Source organism: Lepisosteus platostomus, chromosome 2 (assembly GCF_059453375.1).
Source record: "Lepisosteus platostomus isolate fLepPlt1 chromosome 2, fLepPlt1.hap1, whole genome shotgun sequence".
In the NCBI taxonomy this organism is placed as follows: domain Eukaryota; kingdom Metazoa; phylum Chordata; class Actinopteri; order Semionotiformes; family Lepisosteidae; genus Lepisosteus; species Lepisosteus platostomus.
In genome coordinates, this window is record NC_142612.1 from 62500281 (window position 1) to 62513559 (window position 13279).

Below are 13279 nucleotides of genomic sequence, written 5' to 3' on the forward strand. Positions count from 1 at the left end.
TTATCACTGAAGTTGAGCTAAATTTGCCATTTCATTCTTGGTTCCATTGCCAAAAACTAGAGATTAGAGCATACAGAATGAAATTTTCAAACTTTTGATTTTTGACCATTTTTGACAGGCGCGCAGCTTATCAAAAACGGCAAAATTGGGCCAAAATTCGTTTTTTAAGGAAACAACAAGACAACACTTTTCCTGCATTTCACATACATCCTAAAGCACAGCAAATGCATCAGAACATGTCTAGCTCTTGAGGAAAACCTAAACCTAACCCTAGCTCGGGCACTTCCAGACTACCGTACGTTGCGTAAACTTGCCCAAAAAGTTCCATGCTCAAGAAATTCCCCCAGTGCCTCCAAATGACTCAGAAACATTGCAAGTCACAGTTTTAAGCATTTAAAAATGATCTGCAGTGAATCTTTTTTCAAATTTCCAGTTTGTCTTTCTTTTGGAATCTGCTGCTGAAATGGCATATAAAATACTCACGTTTTGTGCCATTTACAGGTGCCATTTTGACAATTACCACTGAAGTTGAGCTAAATTTGCCATTTCATTCTTGGTTCCAATGCCAAAAACTAGAGATTAGAGCATACAGAATTAAAGTTTCAAACCTTTGATTTTTGACCATTTTTGACAGGCGCGGCTTATCAAAAACGGCAAAATTGGGCCAAAATTCGTTCTCAAGGAAACAACAAGACTACACTTTTCCTGCATTTTCCTTTTCCTGCATTTCACATACATCCTAAAGCACAGCAAATGCATCAGAACATGTCTAGCTCTTGAGGAAAGCCTAACCCTAACCCTAGCTTGGGCACTTCCAGACTTCCTTACCTTGCGTAAACTTGCCCAAAAAGTTCCATGGTCAGGAAATTCCCCCAGTGCCTCCAAATGACTCAGAAACATTGCAAGTCACAGTTTTAAGCATTTTAAAATGCTCTGCAGTGAATCTTTTTTCAAATTTCCAGTTTGTCTTTCTTTTGGAATCTGCTGCTGAAATGGCTTATAAAATACTCACGTTTTGTGCCATTTACTGGTGCCATTTTGACAATTACCACTGAAGTTGAGCTAAATTTGCCATTTCATTCTTGGTTCCAATGCCAAAAACTAGAGATTAGAGCATACAGAATGAAAGTTTCAAACTTTTGATTTTTGACCATTTTTGACAGGCGCGCAGATTATCAAAAACGGTAAAATTGGGCCAAAATTCGTTTTTTAAGGAAACAACAAGACAACACTTTTCCTGAATTTCACATACATCCTAAAGCACAGCAAATGCATCAGAACATGTCTAGCTCTTGAGGAAAGCCTAACCCTAACCCTAGCTCGGGCACTTCCAGACTACCGTATGTTGCGTAAACTTGCCCAAAAAGTTCCATGCTCAAGAATTTCCCCCAGTGCCTCCAAATGACTCATAAACATTGCAAGTCACAGTTTTAAGCATTTTAAAATGATCTGCAGTGAATCTTTTTTCAAATTTCCAGTTTGTCTTTCTTTTGGAATCTGCTGCTGAAATGGCTTATAAAATACTCACGTTTTGTGCCATTTACAGGTGCCATTTTGACAATTACCACTGAAGTTGAGCTAAATTTGCCATTTCATTCTTGGTTCCAATGCCAAAAACTAGAGATTAGAGCATACAGAATGAAAGTTTCAAACCTTTGATTTTTGACCATTTATGACAGGCGCGGCTTATCAAAAACGGCAAAATTGGGCCAAAATTCGTTCTGAAGGAAACAACAAGACTACACTTTTCCTGCATTTTCCTTTTCCTGCATTTCACATACATCCTAAAGCACAGCAAATGCATCAGAACATGTCTAGCTCTTGAGGAAAGCCTAACCCTAACCCTAGCTTGGGCACTTCCAGACTTCCTTACCTTGCGTAAACTTGCCCAAAAAGTTCCATGCTCAGGAAATTCCCCCAGTGCCTCCAAATGACTCAGAAACATTGCAAGTCACAGTTTTAAGCATTTTAAAATGCTCTGCAGTGAATCTTTTTTCAAATTTCCAGTTTGTCTTTCTTTTGGAATCTGCTACATAAATGCTTTAGGAAATACTCGCGTTTTGTGCCATTTACAGGTGCCATTATGACAATTATCACTGAAGTTGAGCTAAATTTGCCATTTCATTCTTGGTTCCATTGCCAAAAACTAGAGATTAGAGCATACAGAATGAAATTTTCAAACTTTTGATTTTTGACCATTTTTGACAGGCGCGCAGCTTATCAAAAACGGCAAAATTGGGCCAAAATTCGTTTTTTAAGGAAACAACAAGACAACACTTTTCCTGCATTTCACATACATCCTAAAAAACAGCAAATGCATCAGAACATGTCTAGCTCTTGAGGAAAACCTAAACCTAACCCTAGCTCGGGCACTTCCAGACTACCGTACGTTGCGTAAACTTGCCCAAAAAGTTCCATGCTCAAGAAATTCCCCCAGTGCCTCCAAATGACTCAGAAACATTGCAAGTCACAGTTTTAAGCATTTAAAAATGATCTGCAGTGAATCTTTTTTCAAATTTCCAGTTTGTCTTTCTTTTGGAATCTGCTGCTGAAATGGCATATAAAATACTCACGTTTTGTGCCATTTACAGGTGCGATTTTGACAATTACCACTGAAGTTGAGCTAAATTTGCCATTTCATTCTTGGTTCCAATGCCAAAAACTAGAGATTAGAGCATACAGAACGAAAGTTTCAAACTTTTGATTTTTGACCATTTTTGAGAGGCGCGCGGCTTATCAAAAACGGCAAAATTGGGCCAAAATTCATTTTAAAGGAAACGACAAGACAAAACTTTTCCTGCATTTCACATACATCCTAAAGCACAGCAAATGCATCAGAATATGTCTAGCTCTTGAGGAAAGCCTAACCCTAATCCTAGCTCGGGCACTTCCAGACTACCGTACGTTGCGTAATCTTGCCCAAAATGTTCCATGCTCAGGAAATTCCCCCAGTGCCTCCAAATGACTCAGAAACATTGCAAGTAACTGTTTTAAGCATTTTAAAATGCTCTGCAGTGAATCTTTTTTCAAATTTCCAGTTTGTCTTTCTTTTGGAATCTGCTGCTGAAATGGCTTATAAAATACTCATGTTTTGTGCCATTTACAGGTGCCATTTTGACAATTACCACTGAAGTTGGGCTAAATTTGCCATTTCATTCTTGGTTCCAATGCCAAAAACTAGAGATTAGAGCATACAGAATGAAAGTTTCAAACCTTTGATTTTTGACCATTTTTGACACGCACGCGGCTTATCAAAAACGGTAAAATTGGGCCAAAATTCGTTTTTTAAGGAAACAACAAGACAACACTTTTCCTGCATTTCACATACATCCTAAAGCACAGCAAATGCATCAGAACATGTCTAGCTCTTGAGGAAAGCCTAACCCTAACCCTAGCTCGGGCACTTCCAGACTACCGTACGTTGCGTAAACTTGCCCAAAAAGTTCCATGCTCAAGAAATTCCCCCAGTGCCTCCAAATGACTCAGAAACATTGCAAGTCACAGTTTAAGCATTTAAAAATGATCTGCAGTGAATCTTTTTTCAAATTTCCAGTTTGTCTTTCTTTTGGAATCTGCTGCTGAAATGGCATATAAAATACTCACGTTTTGTGCCATTTACAGGTGCCATTTTGACAATTACCACTGAAGTTGAGCTAAATTTGCCATTTCATTCTTGGTTCCAATGCCAAAAACTAGAGATTAGAGCATACAGAACGAAAGTTTCAAACTTTTGATTTTTGACCATTTTTGAGAGGCGCGCGGCTTATCAAAAACGGCAAAATTGGGCCAAAATTCATTTTAAAGGAAACGACAAGACAAAACTTTTCCTGCATTTCACATACATCCTAAAGCACAGCAAATGCATCAGAATATGTCTAGCTCTTGAGGAAAGCCTAACCCTAATCCTAGCTCGGGCACTTCCAGACTACCGTACGTTGCGTAAACTTGCCCAAAAAGTTCCATGCTCAGGAAATTCCCCCAGTGCCTCCAAATGACTCAGAAACATTGCAAGTCACTGTTTTAAGCATTTTAAAATGATCTGCAGTGAATCTTTTTTCAAATTTCCAGTTTGTCTTTCTTTTGGAACCTTCTGCTGAAATAGCTTATAAAATACTCACGTTTTGTGCCATTTACAGGTGCGATTTTGTCAATTACCACTGAAGTTGAGCTAAATTTGCCATTTCATTCTTGGTTCCAATGCCAAAAATTAGAGATTAGAGCATACAGAATGAAAGTTTCAAACCTTTGATTTTTGACCATTTTTGACAGGCGCGGCTTATCAAAAACGGCAAAATTGGGCCAAAATTCGTTCTCAAGGAAACAACAAGACTACACTTTTCCTGCATTTTCCTTTTCCTGCATTTCACATACATCCTAAAGCACAGCAAATGCATCAGAACATGTCTAGCTCTTGAGGAAAGCCTAACCCTAACCCCAGCTCGGGCACTTCCAGACTACCGTACGTTGCGTAAACTTGCCCAAAAAGTTCCATGCTCAAGAAATTCCCCCAGTGCCTCCAAATGACTCAGAAACATTGCAAGTCACAGTTTTAAGCATTTAAAAATGATCTGCAGTGACTCTTTTTTCAAATTTCCAGTTTGTCTTTCTTTTGGAATCTTCTGCTGAAATGGCTTATAAAATACTCACGTTTTGTACCATTTACAGGTGCCATTTTGACAATTACCACTGAAGTTGAGCTAAATTTGCCATTTCATTCTTGGTTCCAATGCCAAAAACTAGAGATTAGAGCATACAGAATGAAAGTTTCAAACATTTGATTTTTGACCATTTTTGACAGGCGCGCAGATTATCAAAAACGGTAAAATTGGGCCAAAATTCGTTTTTTAAGGAAACAACAAGACAACACTTTTCCTGAATTTCACATACATCCTAAAGCACAGCAAATGCATCAGAACATGTCTAGCTCTTGAGGAAAGCCTAACCCTAACCCTAGCTCGGGCACTTCCAGACTACCGTATGTTGCGTAAACTTGCCCAAAAAGTTCCATGCTCAAGAATTTCCCCCAGTGCCTCCAAATGACTCATAAACATTGCAAGTCACAGTTTTAAGCATTTTAAAATGATCTGCAGTGAATCTTTTTTCAAATTTCCAGTTTGTCTTTGTTTTGGAATCTGCTGCTGAAATGGCTTATAAAATACTCACGTTTTGTGCCATTTACAGGTGCCAATTTGACAATTACCTCTGAAGTTGAGCTAAATTTGCCATTTCATTCTTGGTTCCAATGCCAAAAACTAGAGATTAGAGCATACAGAATGAAAGTTTCAAACCTTTGATTTTTGACCATTTTTGACAGGCGCGCAGCTTATCAAAAACGGCAAAATTGGGCCAAAATTCGTTTTTTAAGGAAACAAGAAGACAACACTTTTCCTGCATTTCACATACATCCTAAAGCACAGCAAATGCATCAGAACATGTCTAGCTCTTGAGGAAAGCCTAACCCTAACCCTAGCTCGGGCACTTCCAGACTACCGTACGTTGCGTAAACTTGCCCAAAAAGTTCCATGCTCAAGAAATTCCCCCAGTGCCTCCAAATGACTCAGAAACATTGCAAGTCACAGTTTTAAGCATTTAAAAATGATCTGCAGTGAATCTTTTTTCAAATTTCCAGTTTGTCTTTCTTTTGGAATCTGCTGCTGAAATGGCTTATAAAATACTCACGTTTTGTGCGATTTACAGGTGCCATTATGACAATTATCACTGAAGTTGAGCTAAATTTGCCATTTCATTCTTGGTTCCAATGCCAAAAACTAGAGATTAGAGCATACAGAATGAAAGTTTCAAACTTTTGATTTTTGACCATTTTTGACAGGCGCGCAGCTTATCAAAAACGGCAAAATTGGGCCAAAATTCGTTTTTTAAGGAAACAACAAGACAACACTTTTCCTGCATTTCACATACATCCTAAAGCACAGCAAATGCATCAGAACATGTCTAGCTCTTGAGGAAAACCTAAACCTAACCCTAGCTCGGGCACTTCCAGACTACCGTACGTTGCGTAAACTTGCCCAAAAAGTTCCATGCTCAAGAAATTCCCCCAGTGCCTCCAAATGACTCAGAAACATTGCAAGTCACAGTTTTAAGCATTTAAAAATGATCTGCAGTGAATCTTTTTTCAAATTTCCAGTTTGTCTTTCTTTTGGAATCTGCTGCTGAAATGGCATATAAAATACTCACGTTTTGTGCCATTTACAGGTGCGATTTTGACAATTACCACTGAAGTTGAGCTAAATTTGCCATTTCATTCTTGGTTCCAATGCCAAAAACTAGAGATTAGAGCATACAGAACGAAAGTTTCAAACTTTTGATTTTTGACCATTTTTGAGAGGCGCGCGGCTTATCAAAAACGGCAAAATTGGGCCAAAATTCATTTTAAAGGAAACGACAAGACAAAGCTTTTCCTGCATTTCACATACATCCTAAAGCACAGCAAATGCATCAGAATATGTCTAGCTCTTGAGGAAAGCCTAACCCTAATCCTAGCTCGGGCACTTCCAGACTACCGTACGTTGCGTAATCTTGCCCAAAATGTTCCATGCTCAGGAAATTCCCCCAGTGCCTCCAAATGACTCAGAAACATTGCAAGTAACTGTTTTAAGCATTTTAAAATGCTCTGCAGTGAATCTTTTTTCAAATTTCCAGTTTGTCTTTCTTTTGGAATCTGCTGCTGAAATGGCTTATAAAATACTCATGTTTTGTGCCATTTACAGGTGCCATTTTGACAATTACCACTGAAGTTGAGCTAAATTTGCCATTTCATTCTTGGTTCCAATGCCAAAAACTAGAGATTAGAGCATACAGAATGAAAGTTTCAAACCTTTGATTTTTGACCATTTTTGACACGCGCGCGGCTTATCAAAAACGGTAAAATTGGGCCAAAATTCGTTTTTTAAGGAAACAACAAGACAACACTTTTCCTGCATTTCACATACATCCTAAAGCACAGCAAATGCATCAGAACATGTCTAGCTCTTGAGGAAAGCCTAACCCTAACCCTAGCTCGGGCACTTCCAGACTACCGTACGTTGCGTAAACTTGCCCAAAAAGTTCCATGCTCAAGAAATTCCCCCAGTGCCTCCAAATGACTCAGAAACATTGCAAGTCACAGTTTAAGCATTTAAAAATGATCTGCAGTGAATCTTTTTTCAAATTTCCAGTTTGTCTTTCTTTTGGAATCTGCTGCTGAAATGGCTTATAAAATACTCACGTTTTGTGCCATTTACAGGTGCCATTTTGACAATTACCACTGAAGTTGAGCTAAATTTGCCATTTCATTCTTGGTTCCAATGCCAAAAACTAGAGATTAGAGCATACAGAACGAAAGTTTCAAACTTTTGATTTTTGACCATTTTTGAGAGGCGCGCGGCTTATCAAAAACGGCAAAATTGGGCCAAAATTCATTTTAAAGGAAACGACAAGACAAAACTTTTCCTGCAATTCACATACATCCTAAAGCACAGCAAATGCATCAGAATATGTCTAGCTCTTGAGGAAAGCCTAACCCTAATCCTAGCCCGGGCACTTCCAGACTACCGTACGTTGCGTAAACTTGCCCAAAAAGTTCCATGCTCAGGAAATTCCCCCAGTGCCTCCAAATGACTCAGAAACATTGCAAGTCACTGTTTTAAGCATTTTAAAATGATCTGCAGTGAATCTTTTTTCAAATTTCCAGTTTGTCTTTCTTTTGGAACCTTCTGCTGAAATAGCTTATAAAATACTCACGTTTTGTGCCATTTACAGGTGCGATTTTGTCAATTACCACTGAAGTTGAGCTAAATTTGCCATTTCATTCTTGGTTCCAATGCCAAAAATTAGAGATTAGAGCATACAGAATGAAAGTTTCAAACCTTTGATTTTTGACCATTTTTGACAGGCGCGGCTTATCAAAAACGGCAAAATTGGGCCAAAATTCGTTCTCAAGGAAACAACAAGACTACACTTTTCCTGCATTTTCCTTTTCCTGCATTTCACATACATCCTAAAGCACAGCAAATGCATCAGAACATGTCTAGCTCTTGAGGAAAGCCTAACCCTAACCCCAGCTCGGGCACTTCCAGACTACCGTACGTTGCGTAAATTTGCCCTAAAAGTTCCATGCTCAAGAAATTCCCCCAGTGCCTCCAAATGACTCAGAAACATTGCAAGTCACAGTTTTAAGCATTTAAAAATGATCTGCAGTGACTCTTTTTTCAAATTTCCAGTTTGTCTTTCTTTTGGAATCTTCTGCTGAAATGGCTTATAAAATACTCACGTTTTGTACCATTTACAGGTGCCATTTTGACAATTACCACTGAAGTTGAGCTAAATTTGCCATTTCATTCTTGGTTCCAATGCCAAAAACTAGAGATTAGAGCATACAGAATGAAAGTTTCAAACATTTGATTTTTGACCATTTTTGACAGGCGCGCAGATTATCAAAAACGGTAAAATTGGGCCAAAATTCGTTTTTTAAGGAAACAACAAGACAACACTTTTCCTGAATTTCACATACATCCTAAAGCACAGCAAATGCATCAGAACATGTCTAGCTCTTGAGGAAAGCCTAACCCTAACCCTAGCTCGGGCACTTCCAGACTACCGTATGTTGCGTAAACTTGCCCAAAAAGTTCCATGCTCAAGAATTTCCCCCAGTGCCTCCAAATGACTCATAAACATTGCAAGTCACAGTTTTAAGCATTTTAAAATGATCTGCAGTGAATCTTTTTTCAAATTTCCAGTTTGTCTTTGTTTTGGAATCTGCTGCTGAAATGGCTTATAAAATACTCACGTTTTGTGCCATTTACAGGTGCCAATTTGACAATTACCTCTGAAGTTGAGCTAAATTTGCCATTTCATTCTTGGTTCCAATGCCAAAAACTAGAGATTAGAGCATACAGAATGAAAGTTTCAAACCTTTGATTTTTGACCATTTTTGACAGGCGCGCAGCTTATCAAAAACGGCAAAATTGGGCCAAAATTCGTTTTTTAAGGAAACAAGAAGACAACACTTTTCCTGCATTTCACATACATCCTAAAGCACAGCAAATGCATCAGAACATGTCTAGCTCTTGAGGAAAGCCTAACCCTAACCCTAGCTCGGGCACTTCCAGACTACCGTACGTTGCGTAAACTTGCCCAAAAAGTTCCATGCTCAAGAAATTCCCCCAGTGCCTCCAAATGACTCAGAAACATTGCAAGTCACAGTTTTAAGCATTTAAAAATGATCTGCAGTGAATCTTTTTTCAAATTTCCAGTTTGTCTTTCTTTTGGAATCTGCTGCTGAAATGGCTTATAAAATACTCACGTTTTGTGCCATTTACAGGTGTCATTTTGACAATTACCACTGAAGTTGAGCTAAATTTGCCATTTCATTCTTGGTTCCAATGCCAAAAACTAGAGATTAGAGCATACAGAATGAAAGTTTCAAACTTTTGATTTTTGACCATTTTTGACAGGCGCGCAACTTATCAAAAACGGTAAAATTGGGCCAAAATTCGTTTTTTAAGGAAACAACAAGACAACACTTTTCCTGCATTTCACATACATCCTAAAGCACAGCAAATGCATCAGAACATGTCTAGCTCTTGAGGAAAGCCTAACCCTAACCCTAGCTCGGGCACTTCCAGACTACCGTACGTTGCGTAAACTTGCCCAAAAAGTTCCATGCTCAAGAAATTCCCCCAGTGCGTCCAAATGACTCAGAAACATTGCAAGTCACAGTTTTATGCATTTAAAAATGATCTGCAGTGAATCTTTTTTCAAATTTCCAGTTTGTCTTTCTTTTGGAATCTTCTGCTGAAATGGCTTATAAAATACTCACGTTTTGTGCCATTTACAGGTGCCATTTTGTCAATTACCACTGAAGTTGAGCTAAATTTGCCATTTCATTCTTGGTTCCAATGCCAAAAACTAGAGATTAGAGCATACAGAATTAAAGTTTCAAACCTTTGATTTTTGACCATTTTTGACAGGTGCGGCTTATCAAAAACTTCAAAATTGGGCCAAAATTCGTTCTCAAGGAAACAACAAGACTACACATTTCCTGCATTTTCCTTTTCCTGCATTTCACATACATCCTAAAGCACAGCAAATGCATCAGAACATATCTAGCTCTTGAGGAAAGCCTAACCCTAACCCTAGCTTTGGCACTTCCAGACTTCCTTACCTTGCGTAAACTTGCCCAAAAAGTTCCATGGTCAGGAAATTCCCCCAGTGCCTCCAAATGACTCAGAAACATTGCAAGTCACAGTTTTAAGCATTTTAAAATGCTCTGCAGTGAATCTTTTTTCAAATTTCCAGTTTGTCTTTCTTTTGGAATCTGCTGCTGAAATGGCTTATAAAATACTCACGTTTTGTGCCATTTACTGGTGCCATTTTGACAATTACCACTGAAGTTGAGCTAAATTTGCCATTTCATTCTTGGTTCCAATGCCAAAAACTAGAGATTAGAGCATACAGAATGAAAGTTTCAAACTTTTGATTTTTGACCATTTTTGACAGGCGCGCAGCTTATCAAAAACGGCAAAATTGGGCCAAAATTCGTTTTTTAAGGAAACAACAAGACAACACTTTTCCTGGATTTCACATACATCCTAAAGCACAGCAAATGCATCAGAACATGTCTAGCTCTTGAGGAAAGCCTAACCCTAACCCTAGCTCGGGCACTTCCAGACTACCGTACGTTGCGTAAACTTGCCCAAGAAGTTCCATGCTCAAGAATTTCCCCCAGTGCCTCCAAATGACTCATAAACATTGCAAGTCACAGTTTAAAGCATTTTAAAATGCTCTGCAGTGAATCTTTTTTCAAATTTCCAGTTTGTCTTTCTTTTGGAATCTGCTGCTGAAATGGATTATAAAATACTCACGTTTTGTGACATTTACAGGTGCCATTTTGACAATTACCACTGAAGTTGAGCTAAATGTGCCATTTCATTCTTGGTTCCAATGCCAAAAACTAGAGATTAGAGCATACAGAATGAAAGTTTCAAACCTTTGATTTTTGACCATTTTTGACAGGCGCGCAGATTATCAAAAACGGTAAAATTGGGCCAAAATTCGTTTTTTAAGGAAACAACAAGACAACACTTTTCCTGCATTTCACATACATCCTAAAGCACAGGAAATGCATCAGAACATGTCTAGCTCTTGAGGAAAGGCTAACCCTAACCCTAGCTCGGGCACTTCCAGACTACCGTACGTTGCGTAAACTTGCCCAAAAAGTTCCATGCTCAAGAATTTCCCCCAGTGCCTCCAAATGACTCATAAACATTGCAAGTCACAGTTTTAAGCATTTAAAAATGATCTGCAGTGAGTCTTTTTTCAAATTTCCAGTTTGTCTTTCTTTTGGAATCTTCTGCTGAAATGGCTTATAAAATATTCACGTTTTGTGCCATTTACAGGTGCCATTTTGACAATTACCACTGAAGTTGAGCTAAATTTGCCATTTCATTCTTGGTTCCAATGCCAAAAACTAGAGATTAGAGCATACAGAATTAAAGTTTCAAACCTTTGATTTTTGACCATTTTTGACAGGCGCGGCTTATCAAAAACGGCAAAATTGGGCCAAAATTCGTTCTCAAGGAAACAACAAGACTACACTTTTCCTGCATTTTCCTTTTCCTGCATTTCACATACATCCTAAAGCACAGCAAATGCATCAGAACATGTCTAGCTCTTGAGGAAAGCCTAACCCTAACCCTAGCTTGGGCACTTCCAGACTTCCTTACCTTGCGTAAACTTGCCCAAAAAGTTCCATGGTCAGGAAATTCCCCCAGTGCCTCCAAATGACTCAGAAACATTGCAAGTCACAGTTTTAAGCATTTTAAAATGCTCTGCAGTGAATCTTTTTTCAAATTTCCAGTTTGTCTTTCTTTTGGAATCTGCTGCTGAAATGGCTTATAAAATACTCACGTTTTGTGCCATTTACTGGTGCCATTTTGACAATTACCACTGAAGTTGAGCTAAATTTGCCGTTTCATTCTTGGTTCCAATGCCAAAAACTAGAGATTAGAGCATACAGAATGAAAGTTTGAAACTTTTGATTTTTGACCATTTTTGACAGGCTTATCAAAAACAGCAACATTGGGCCAAATTTCATTTTCAATGAAACAACAAGACAACACTTTTCCTGCATTTCACATACATCCTATAGCACAGCAAATGCATCAGAACATGTCTAGCTCTTGAGGAAAACCTAACCCTAACCCTAGCTCGGGCACTTCCAGACTACCGTACGTTGCGTAATCTTGCCCAAAAAGTTCCATGCTCAAGAATTTCCCCCAGTGCCTCCAAATGACTCATAAACATTGCAAGTCACAGTTTTAAGCAGTTTAAAATGCTCTGCAGTGAATCTTTTTTCAAATTTCCAGTTTGTCTTTCTTTTGGAATCTGCTGCTGGAATGGCTTATAAAATACTCATGTTTTGTGCCATTTACATGTGCCATTATGACAATTATCACTGAAGTTGAGCTAAATGTGCCATTTCATTCTTGATTCCAATGCCAAAAACTAGAGATTAGAGCATACAGAATGAAAGTTTCAAACCTTTGATTTTTGACCATTTTTGACAGGCGCGCAGATTATCAAAAACGGTAAAATTGGGCCAAAATTCGTTTTTTAAGGAAACAACAAGACAACACTTTTCCTGCATTTCACATACATCCTAAAGCACAGGAAATGCATCAGAACATGTCTAGCTCTTGAGGAAAGGCTAACCCTAACCCTAGCTCGGGCACTTCCAGACTACCGTACGTTGCGTAAACTTGCCCAAAAAGTTCCATGCTCAAGAATTTCCCCCAGTGCCTCCAAATGACTCATAAACATTGCAAGTCACAGTTTTAAGCATTTAAAAATGATCTGCAGTGAGTCTTTTTTCAAATTTCCAGTTTGTCTTTCTTTTGGAATCTTCTGCTGAAATGGCTTATAAAATATTCACGTTTTGTGCCATTTACAGGTGCCATTTTGACAATTACCACTGAAGTTGAGCTAAATTTGCCATTTCATTCTTGGTTCCAATGCCAAAAACTAGAGATTAGAGCATACAGAATTAAAGTTTCAAACCTTTGATTTTTGACCATTTTTGACAGGCGCGGCTTATCAAAAACGGCAAAATTGGGCCAAAATTCGTTCTCAAGGAAACAACAAGACTACACTTTTCCTGCATTTTCCTTTTCCTGCATTTCACATACATCCTAAAGCACAGCAAATGCATCAGAACATGTCTAGCTCTTGAGGAAAGCCTAACCCTAACCCTAGCTTGGGCACTTCCAGACTTCCTTACCTT